At 43.0% G+C, this 9,933-nt stretch overlaps 1 protein-coding gene across 9 annotated transcripts in view; it reads left to right on the top strand.

Annotated features, from left to right (window-relative positions):
• Window positions 1–9,933, top strand: part of ATP8B4 (ATPase, class I, type 8B, member 4) — a 227,820-nt gene that overhangs the window by 3,293 nt on the left and 214,594 nt on the right. For 2 of the 9 annotated variants that reach the window (XM_014537813.1, XM_014537821.1), the window contains exons 1-2: window positions 2,285–2,474; window positions 9,567–9,658. The gene's annotated coding sequence lies outside the window, so the exon portion shown is untranslated. The other 7 variants (XM_014537818.1, XM_014537819.1, XM_014537816.1 and 4 more) reach the window with 6 other exon arrangements.

A 9,933-nucleotide genomic window follows, 5' to 3' on the forward strand; every position in this document is an offset into this window, starting at 1 on the left:
CCCCCCCGTGCACGAATTTTGTGCACTGGGCCTCTAGTTAGTACACAAAACCAGAGCATTTTAAAGAAATTTAGAGCTTTTTAAAGAAGCATTTGGCAAGAATATTTTTAGTAAGCCAAGGAAAGGCATCTCTAGCCTTGAAATTTCAGGGAAAGTGACAAGGCATATGAACTTTTTCTGGCATCAGAAACTTTTGGATAAATGCAATAAAAACACAACATGTAGCTCCTTAATTTGCACTCACAACTTTATAGTGCAAGTCTCTGTGTGTGTGTGTGTGTGTGAGAGAGAGAGAGAGAGAAAGAGAGAGAGATATGCAAAACTGAAGGCACAGTCATCATAGTCCTCACCTCAAGGAAAACATTCTATGAGCAGGGAGGGGAGATAGCAGACATTATAGGATCAGCACAGGTGGATGGTACCAAACCCAGTCTCTAGTAGTGCCCATGAGGGAGGGACCAGAGATGCTGGGAAGATCAGAAAAGGCTCGGGTGGGCACATAGAGGCTTGGGAACTTGCTCAGAGTCACCTGGTCTGTCACTGGTGAGACAGATCTGAGCCCAGATAACTGATTCTCCAGTCCTGTTCTCATCCCTCTTGATGGCTGCATAGCACTCCTCTATACAGATGCACCTTAGCTTATTTAGCCAGTCCCCTATCTTTAAGATATTTTTGGTTGTTTATTTTACAGACAGTGCTATAATTAACATACTTACAGATATATTTGCTTGTTTGTGATCATTTGAAAAGTAAATTTTTAAGAGATGGGAACATACACATTTCTATATTTAAAGGCATTCCTTGGTTTCCCTTTAAAACTATTTTTACCAATTTCTATTCCCACTAATGGTGTAGGAGAAGATACTGATTTCCTTATACTTATTCAACAAAGGGAATTACCAAATAGTTGCCAATATGATAAATTAAAAAATGGTATAGAAGCTATACCTAATTTTTTTTAATTTAAAAGTTTTTCATTTTAAATATTTTAAAGAAACAATTGCTTCATTGCATAGGCTGTTTGTTCTTGGTCCTTTTTTTAAAATTTGATTTTTAGATAGAGAGGAGGGGAGAGGAAGAGAGAAATAGAAACATTGATGAGAGAGACACACTGATCAGTTGCCTTCTGCATGCCCCCTACTGAGGATCAAGCCTACAACCAGGGCTTGTGTTCTGACTGGGAATTGAACCCGGGACCTCTTGGTCCACGGGATGATACTCAAATCATTGAGCCACACCAGCCAGGCTCTTGGTCCTTTTTATCATCCAAAAAGGAAAGCTATCATTCTTGTTTCAAGAATCTGCCCTTCCTTGTGACTGTGGAGCCTTGGGAGGGAGAGGCCCTCCTTTCTCTCTGCTCTGGCTCTGTGGAAAACTGGGGGCTCAGTACCAGATATCCTAGAAGAATGGAGTTGACAATGCACAGGGGATCAGCTTGCACTAGCGATAGAGACATGATGAAAACATACTTGGTTTCAGTACTTAACTGCAAAGCTGATGCAACTTCTGGAAAATCCATAAGTGGATTTAGACATATTTAAAAGGAACTATAATCCTTTCATTTAAAAATAGCCACAAACGAAAATATTTTGTGTTCACCTAATCCCATCTTAAAAGCCAGAACTCTCTCAAAGCGATTTGAACTACAAACTCAAGTCCATTTCCTCCATGCATTTGTTCTTTGGCATCCTCAGGGTTAACTGTTTGCCTCTTCTGAGCTGAAATTCAGGCTGTTGGGAAACAGGAAGTGTCCTTGCCCTGCCTAGTAAATGTTGCATGAGTGTGCTTAGCTTTCATCCATAACAGAGTTGAATTCCCCTTGTAATGACTAGAAAAACACACAAACCGACCCTTGCCAATGCCTTCATGTCTGGGAGAAACAGGTGAGAACTCCAAGGATGTTTGCTTATTTCTCTCCCTCAACCAAGGGCTGATAAAAGTTTGCTAAGCAGAAGTGGTAGCTGGTCACCCCTTCCGTTGTCCGCGTCCATCCTTCTGAACTCTTGGTTCCCACCGAGGAAGTCATGCTCCCGAAGCCAGCCTCCAGGGAGCTTCCTTTTGTTTCTCCAAGATTAACCAGTTCTGCCCTGGCAGCAGCCGGCGGCAGCGATAGAAGGAGAGACTCTTCTGGGCTTTTGGTATTTTTCCAAGGAGCGTTTTCTCCCCCAATTCCTCACTGGTAGTGAAACTGCTCTCCCACAACATCTTCCTCTTTTTCTGATGAGGTGCTGATTCTGATCTGCCACTTAGCTGCTTCCGGTGGTGGTAAGTGGTCAAGAGCGTTTTTCCCGGAGTTGGTCTCAGGTTTTCAAGAATGTCCCCTAGAGACCCAGCTTGTTTTCTGTGTAATCACTAGAGCTTTCGGAATAGCCTTGCGTTTCTCCCTGAGATGGTCGTGGAATGGGTACCTGTCTGATCTTCCTGCACTGCTGGGAAAGCTCCCCTGTCGGGCAGAGGGGTAGGTCCAGGCTGAGGTGAGTCGGAGGGAGCTTTCAGGAATCGGTGACTTGGGCAGACTAAGGAGTGCTAGCTTTGTGCTGTTTGGGGCTTTCCTTTTCTCTTTTCCATGTGGTTGAGGCTTAGCAAATAGTCTTTTTTATTCTCCTCTTATTAAAAAATAAATTTGGGAAAAGTTAGTTTGGTATGGGAAATAGGACATTTTCTTTGAAGTTGATTTTTAAAAAAATCTTGTAATCATCACCTATTAAACAGCAATGGGAGCAACATCATGTCCCATTTTTTTCGTGTGTGTGTGTGTGTGTGTGTGTGTGTGGTGTGTGTGTGTGTGTGTGTGTGTGTGTTTTAATTGGTGGGTATTTGTCACTTCCTTTGGTAGGAGTTGGTTTTAGTTTTTTTTCAGGGGGTTTGTAGCTAGTGCACCTGTTCAAGGTGTTTTCTGTTCTGTGGTCAATTCATGCCTTGGACATGAACAGTTTGCCACTAAGCTCTTCTCTGAGGCTTGAGGGATATGTTTTCAGTTCTGAGATGTGTTTGAAAAAATTCATTCGTCTAGTTGTTTCGTTGATAGACATGAGGGACTCTCAGGTCCCTTGATAACAATGAGCTGTTTTGAAGAAAAAAAAAACTGGCAAGAAACATTAATTGGGGGCTGAAGGTTTATTAGAAAGAAGATGAGGAGATACCGTATCGCATATGTGATCCCAACATCTGTGCCCACGATCTGTCACCTTTGCTTAGGTGTTGTTCCGTGCTAGTAGCCTTGGAGCAAAATGTAAATTCAGAGTAGATTTTAATTTATATTTATTTTTTGTGCCTTTATATTGTTTCATCATGCATGCGTCATTAAAAAGGAGGGGCCAAGTGATTTTTTTTATACCCCTGGCAGATATATTGTTTTTTCACAGGAGGATTTTATTTTGCGTTTACATGGTTAACTAGAAATTTTCACAAAGTAAACTGGAAATTGTAGTTCTCCTTGAAACAAAACTTCTATATACTTGCAAGGCATGGACAAGAATTAGATGCTAGTATTTGTTTTCAGGATTTCTCATGAAAAGTAACAGAAAATGGTAACCTCCAAATGTTACACATTTGTAGCACATGTCTAAAGTCTAACTGAACTTCTTAGCAATATTAAATATTTTTCAAGTATTAACAAAGAAATTTCTGAATGCAAATGTTAAATATTATTGATCATTGTGTTTGCAGAAACACACTCCTTCCTTAACTTGAGGCCGCCCTTATTTCCTTTCTCCTTTTCTTTACTCAACTCGTATTTGCTGAGCACCTACCCTTTGCCAGGCTCTGGGCTGGGTGCTGAGAGGATGAGAGCTCAGCTAGGCAAGCACAGCATTTCATTCCAATGCACCCCTCCATGACCCTTCTTTTGAGGTGGAGTGTCCCCTAGGGACTCTGTCCTTGTCCTTTTATTGACTCATCCTCACCCTCTGTCCTCTCCTCACTGCTCTTTATTCTTGTTCTTCCTGAGTGAGATCATTCATTCCCCGTGACTTCAACATTTCCTTATATGTCGACTCCAAGTCTGCAAGTCTGTCTTTTCTCTTTAGTGCTGACGATATTTTCAATGACCCAGAGGCCGTTCAAACCTAATGGGTTCATACTGAACTTTTTCTCCCACCCCAGGTCCCGCTCCTGCTCCTACACCTCCTCCTCCTCCTCTCTCTTTACTGCTGTATTTGGCATTTTAGACAACGGCACCTCTATCCCCTCATTGTGCTGAGGGAAAAACCTGAAAGTCACCCCAGATTGCTCCTTGTTCTGCACCATAACATATGAGCCATTTATAAACTCTGTCAGTTCCACCGCAGAAACATCTCTAGGATCCAGCTCTGCTTGCCGGCTGTCATTGCTCCCCCGTTTCTCTCCATGCCAGTCCATGCTGAGAGAGGAACCTTCCTAAAAACTCTGTCAGCAGGCACTTGCATTGAGAGAACAAGGGAGCAAAGACAATGGACAAGGGGGGCTGAACTCTAACCATCCATTCTACAGAGAGAGAGAGAGAGCTCTTCTGCCTTCCCATTACCTTCAGGGTCAACCACAGGCTCTTAACCATAGTGACGCTCTCTGTCATCTCATCTATCAAATGGAGACAGTCCCTGACCATAGGGTTTTGGTGAGGATTAAATGAGATGATCTATATCAAGTGCTTAGCCTGAGGTCAAGTACCCAGTGAATGATAGTGACGATGGTAACAATGATGAGATTTTGCCTTCTTTCAGAATCTATCTTATCTATTTTGCCAGCCCCATATCACACCACATTCCTCCATGCTCCCTGCAGTCTGGTTGCCATGACTGCCGCTGCTCCTCAAACCTTCTCTTTCATGCTTGATCTTTCCACATTTTGCTCCTTTTACCCGTCCTTACCTCATTTTATTAAGCAAACTCTTCTATTTCTTTCAAAAGGATACTACTTGGAATCACCATCTGTGAGGTCTCAGCTGACTCTGCAAAGCAAGCTTGGTGACTCCCTTCCCTCTGACTCCATGGATCTCGGTCCCTTCTTCTATCCTAGCCCTACACATGCCACGCTAATGATTCTTCCATGTGTCTGTCTGTCTTGTCTTTCTCAGACTGTGGGCTTTTGAAGGACAGATGGGGCCTAATGAGCTTTGCTTCCCTCTACCCAGCCCAGGTTTGACATAGAATAGGCACCTGATAACTGTTTGATAATTGAACATCAGTAGGGATGGCTCTCAGATTTGATAGGAGGTTTTCTACTCGTGGAGAGTTAAAAATACACTTAATAATAAGGACTTTCTTTTTTGAGTCTTAACTTGGTAACAGGAGTCACTGTGCTCATTCCTTTACAGTCATGACCTTATATAGATTGCCTAGTGATCCTAGAGTTACCCTGATTGCGGCTTTGACAGATAAAAAACCCCAGGGCTTAGAAGGGAAGGGAACTTGTGGAGGTTACAGGGCTAGCAGGACCAAACCCAGCACTCTACTCTAGTGCTGGTGGATGAATAGGGAAGTGAGAAGGGGAGGGAAGAGGACCAAGTCAGGGGGGGCATGTTTGGAAGAGACAGGCAGGATGAGGAGGGTGAAAATATACAAGGGAGGCAGAGAGAGCAGGCTAGGGAAGGAAGAAAAAGGGAAGACGAGGGAACTAGGAGACTAAGTTGGAAAATGAGCAGGGGATAAACAGGACGAGGAAGGGAAGCAGGGTTCCCACTGCTTTAGAATTTTGTGGCTGGGTAACAGCTGCATGCCGAACAGAATATAAACAGATTTCAGTGTTGACATGACAACGCACAACAAAATCAATCTGATATATATTATATGGGAAATAAAATAATTTATTGTTGAGGCATGGAAGTTAAATATAATTGCTACGCAATTTATAAATTTGGCTGTACTAACCACCACTTTTATAAACATACATATAAATTCACAGACTGGCTTAAATTTCTTTTTACTTCTATTTTTGCCCAATATCTACAATCTGTAAGCACTATGGTCCTTGGCAGCTGTCACAGACACCAAATATGATTAAAACATTATCTACACCTTCCACCCTAAAACTACACTCCAGTTGCACACATGCAGGACAGAGGCCTGGGCTGATTCCTCATCCCTCATTGCTCTCACCTTCCAAGGTGAGATTTCCCTGCTCCCCTACCTCCAAGATTTCCCTTCCCTGGGTTCTTAGAGCTGTGCTCTGGGGCCTGACTGTGGGTTATCTCGGGAATATTCTTGGGCTGGCAGGGATGGTTGCCAGCAGATATGACTGCAAGGTTGCTGTGTCCAGGGGTGGGAGGACTCAATAAAGCATTGCTTTTCAGCCTCTGGGAACCTAGAGTTGTGGGAGGAAAGCCAAAGGGTAGAACCAGAGAAGATGGAGGGCATCATGAGGAGAGAAGGGGCTGGTTCCCTAAATCTGCCATCACAACTTCCCTCCCTCAGACCCCACTATTGTTCAAGTTAAAGTTGTGGAGAGTTAAAAATACACTTAATAATAAGAGCTTTTTTTTTGAGTATTAACTTTGTAGCAGGAGGCACTATGCTCGTTCCTTTACAGTCATGGCCTGATTTAGATTGCCGATGATCCTGCGAGTTACCCTGTTCAAGCAGGTGGCTTTTCAAGGTTTACTTAAGCTCACCCTGATGCTGGCCTCCCAGGGAGCCCCCCTTTTCCCACTCTTGGTTAGGTCAGTCCTCAAAGAGGTGTGTTGGGTTGGAAAGCAAGTGCTGTAGTGGGAAATATGAAGGAAATTTAGGGAAACTGGGAAAGGAAACTGGAAGATTGAAAGAGGAGAGAAGGTAGGGAGTAGGAAAGACAGACTGGGGAGGAGGTCAGGTGGGGAGAGAATACTTTTATGGAGTGAACTGTATACGCATGTTTATTTAACCTCACATCACCTCTGGGACAAAGGCATTATTATCTCTATTTTACAGATTCAGAGATTGAGTCTTAGGAAGGCGAAGTGGCTTGGCCAAAGTACCACCGGAGAGAAAGTACCTGAGCTGGGATTGGAACCTGTTATCCTAAAAGTCTCTCCTGTATGGTACAGTCTCCAGAGGGAACAGGAAGCAGAGTTGGGGAAAGACGAAGACAAGCAGAACAGAGCAGAGACTGGCGAATAGAAGGAGAGGAGGGCAGGAGGTCTTCACAGGGGGTGAGGTCTGGGGTTGGGCTCGTTAAAGATGGATGGGCCCTTTCCCCATTGGCCCATCTTGTCCCCGAGTCCTGAGAACTGGAGAGAACCCACTGCTAAATAGAGGATTTCTCCCGGGGGGGGGCACCCCAGTTCTTCCCTGGACCCCGAGATGAAGCCAGGCAGGAAGGGGCTCACCTGGGCTTACTTGCCCTGAGAGAGCTGCCAACAATGCGCCCCATGCTACTCTCCTGTCCTGGCTTCGAGTGCTCCTGTCTCTTCCCCAACTGGCTCCTTTCTTTTCCAATCTCCTCCAATTCCTTTGCCTCTTTGTCACTTTACCCTATAGTTTCAGTCTTTCTCTTTCCACTGGCTGTGCTCCCTCAGTTTATACCCATGGCTCTGTCTTCCTATGCAAACACATCTCTTTAAAGTCTCATTACCCATTTACATGCATCTCCTTTATTTTACTGCAGAATGTCTTAAAGGAGTTAAATTCACTGTCCTCATTTCACCCTAACTCTTATGTAGATACTTTGACAAAGAAAGCCTTAAACATAACTAATACACCCACTTTCATTGTGCGCCCCAGCCCCAATAGCCTTCTCTCTCCCCACCCCCCGGGTGGATTCTGAGGCTCACAGAGCTTATTTGCCCAGATTCTGTGATGATTTAGTGCTAAAAGCAGGAATCTAAGAGCAGGCTGCTTGACTCCAAAGGACAAGCTTCCAGCCACCACATCCTGTTGACCTCGAGCAGGTCAGTAGGCTGTCCCCTTGGAGGCCTCTTGGCAAATTTACTATGGCCAGAGTGGGTTGTTTGTCCTGTAGACTTAGGGCCATACTTCAATAAATAGCATGCCAAAAACAGAGTTATCTTTCTGAGGCAGACTAATATTAGCTCAAGAGACTGATGAAATCAAATAAAAATGACAACATATTAACTCAAAATGTGTAATAGGCCCTGGTCAGGTAGCTCAGTTGGTTAGAGCAGTGGTCGGCAAACCATGGCTCTCGAGCCACATGCGGCTCTTTGGCCCCTTGAGTGTGGCTCTTCCACAAAATACCACGTGAGGGCGCGCACGTATAGTGCGATTGAAACTTCGTGGCCCATGCGCAGAAGTCTGTTTTCGGCCTGGGCAAGTCTATTTTGAAGAAGTGGTGTTAGAAGAAGGGGGGGGGGGACATATAGAGAGGATGAACGAAAGGACATAGACGAAACAAGTGTACAAGACGAGTGTGGATGGGAGAGTTGGAAGGGGTCGACCTCAGCGAATGTACCTCAATCAGATTGAGGACGTTTTTAGCAAAGGCCAGCTTAGGAGTACCCTAATTAAGTTAATAACAATGTACCTACCTATATAGTTTAAGTTTAAAAAATTTGGCTCTCAAAAGAAACTTCAATTGTTGTACTGTTGATATTTGGCTCTGTTGACTAATGAGTTTGCTGACCACTGGGTTAGAGCATCATCCCGATATGCCAAGGTTGTGGGTTTGATCTCTGGTCAGGGCACATACAAGAACCAACCAATGAATGCATAAGTAAGAGGAATAACTTCTCTCTCTCTCTCTCTCTCTCTCTCTTTCATCAATCAATTAAAAAAAGTGCAATAAAACTGTCAGGAGCACCAGCATGCTCACTTTGGCATGCATGACTAGTGCATTCTTTCCCTGCAGGCAGACTTCCATGGGAAAGCAAGTTATTATCAGCAGGTTGCCTAGTGATCCTGGCATTAGAGTAGGGGAATTAAGTATAACTTGATTGTTGAATGACCTCAGACCATTAAAGGGCATTTCAATTTAATCCTTTGCTTAAGGCATTGAGTTAACTGGGTGTCCCCAATTTAACTATCAGTAGGGACCTCCTTAAGGAATCATAATATGGACAGGATGCCCTCTTTCCTGCTGCTTCAGCTTGGATGTCATGTTATCACCCTCAATCTCAAGGTGTTTGAAACCAACTTCTTATTCTCCCTGAACAAACTGGAGCCATTTTTTTTCCATTAGGAAAATTATTTTCTGGACCAAGAATCAAAATCTGAACTTGAAATGTAAAAAAATAAAATTTTCATGCAAGCATAACTTTCAATCTTTTTTTTAAAAAAAGAAGTCGTTGCATTTTTAAATGAATTAATGGACATAAAATAGCTATTATTTCTTAGCTACTTCTTTCTCTTCTTACTCTTCCCATTCCTCTATTTCTTATAAAACACCCCCAGGGCTTTCACACAAGGAAACCACCATTTTAATCCCTTGGGTAAGATGAAGTCAAGGGTAGGATAAGACCTGCAGGCAGCTCTCCTTTTTTCATTTCCTCTGCTTTGGGGTGATTTCAAAAAAAGAAAGAATGTATTCATGTAAATATTGTTTGCTTCAACACTTGTAAATGGTTGGATTTCAAAATCCAAAATTCCTATTTCTAGAGCTAGATTTCACTTTAGCAAGCCTTTTCTCTCACCTGATTTTGTTTACTCTGATTTCCTTAGACCTTCACTGATCCAAAGGTTCAAGAAAAGATGACTTTGTGTTTACTCCAGCATCCTTTAGAGGTGAAGCAAGTGTCAGCTGGAGTATTTTGGTGAGTTGATGAATATGCAGGAATGAAAGAACTAAATTTTACTTTCTCTAAGTGAAACTAGAATCTGCTACATTAGACTCCTCCTTGAATATGCCCGGATTCCACTGTTACAAGGAAAAGATTGGATTGAAGGAAGCATAGACCTGAAGGTCAATTATTAATTTTTGTTGTAACTTTATATCTTAGAGAATAAAAACAGTTGACTAAGATCATTAATAAGAGATAACTTTCACAAATCTTATAGAAATACTAGAGGCCCAGTGCACAAAAATTTG

This window comes from Myotis brandtii, unplaced genomic scaffold, assembly GCF_000412655.1.
Source record: "Myotis brandtii unplaced genomic scaffold, ASM41265v1 scaffold182, whole genome shotgun sequence".
NCBI lineage: Eukaryota > Metazoa > Chordata > Mammalia > Chiroptera > Vespertilionidae > Myotis > Myotis brandtii.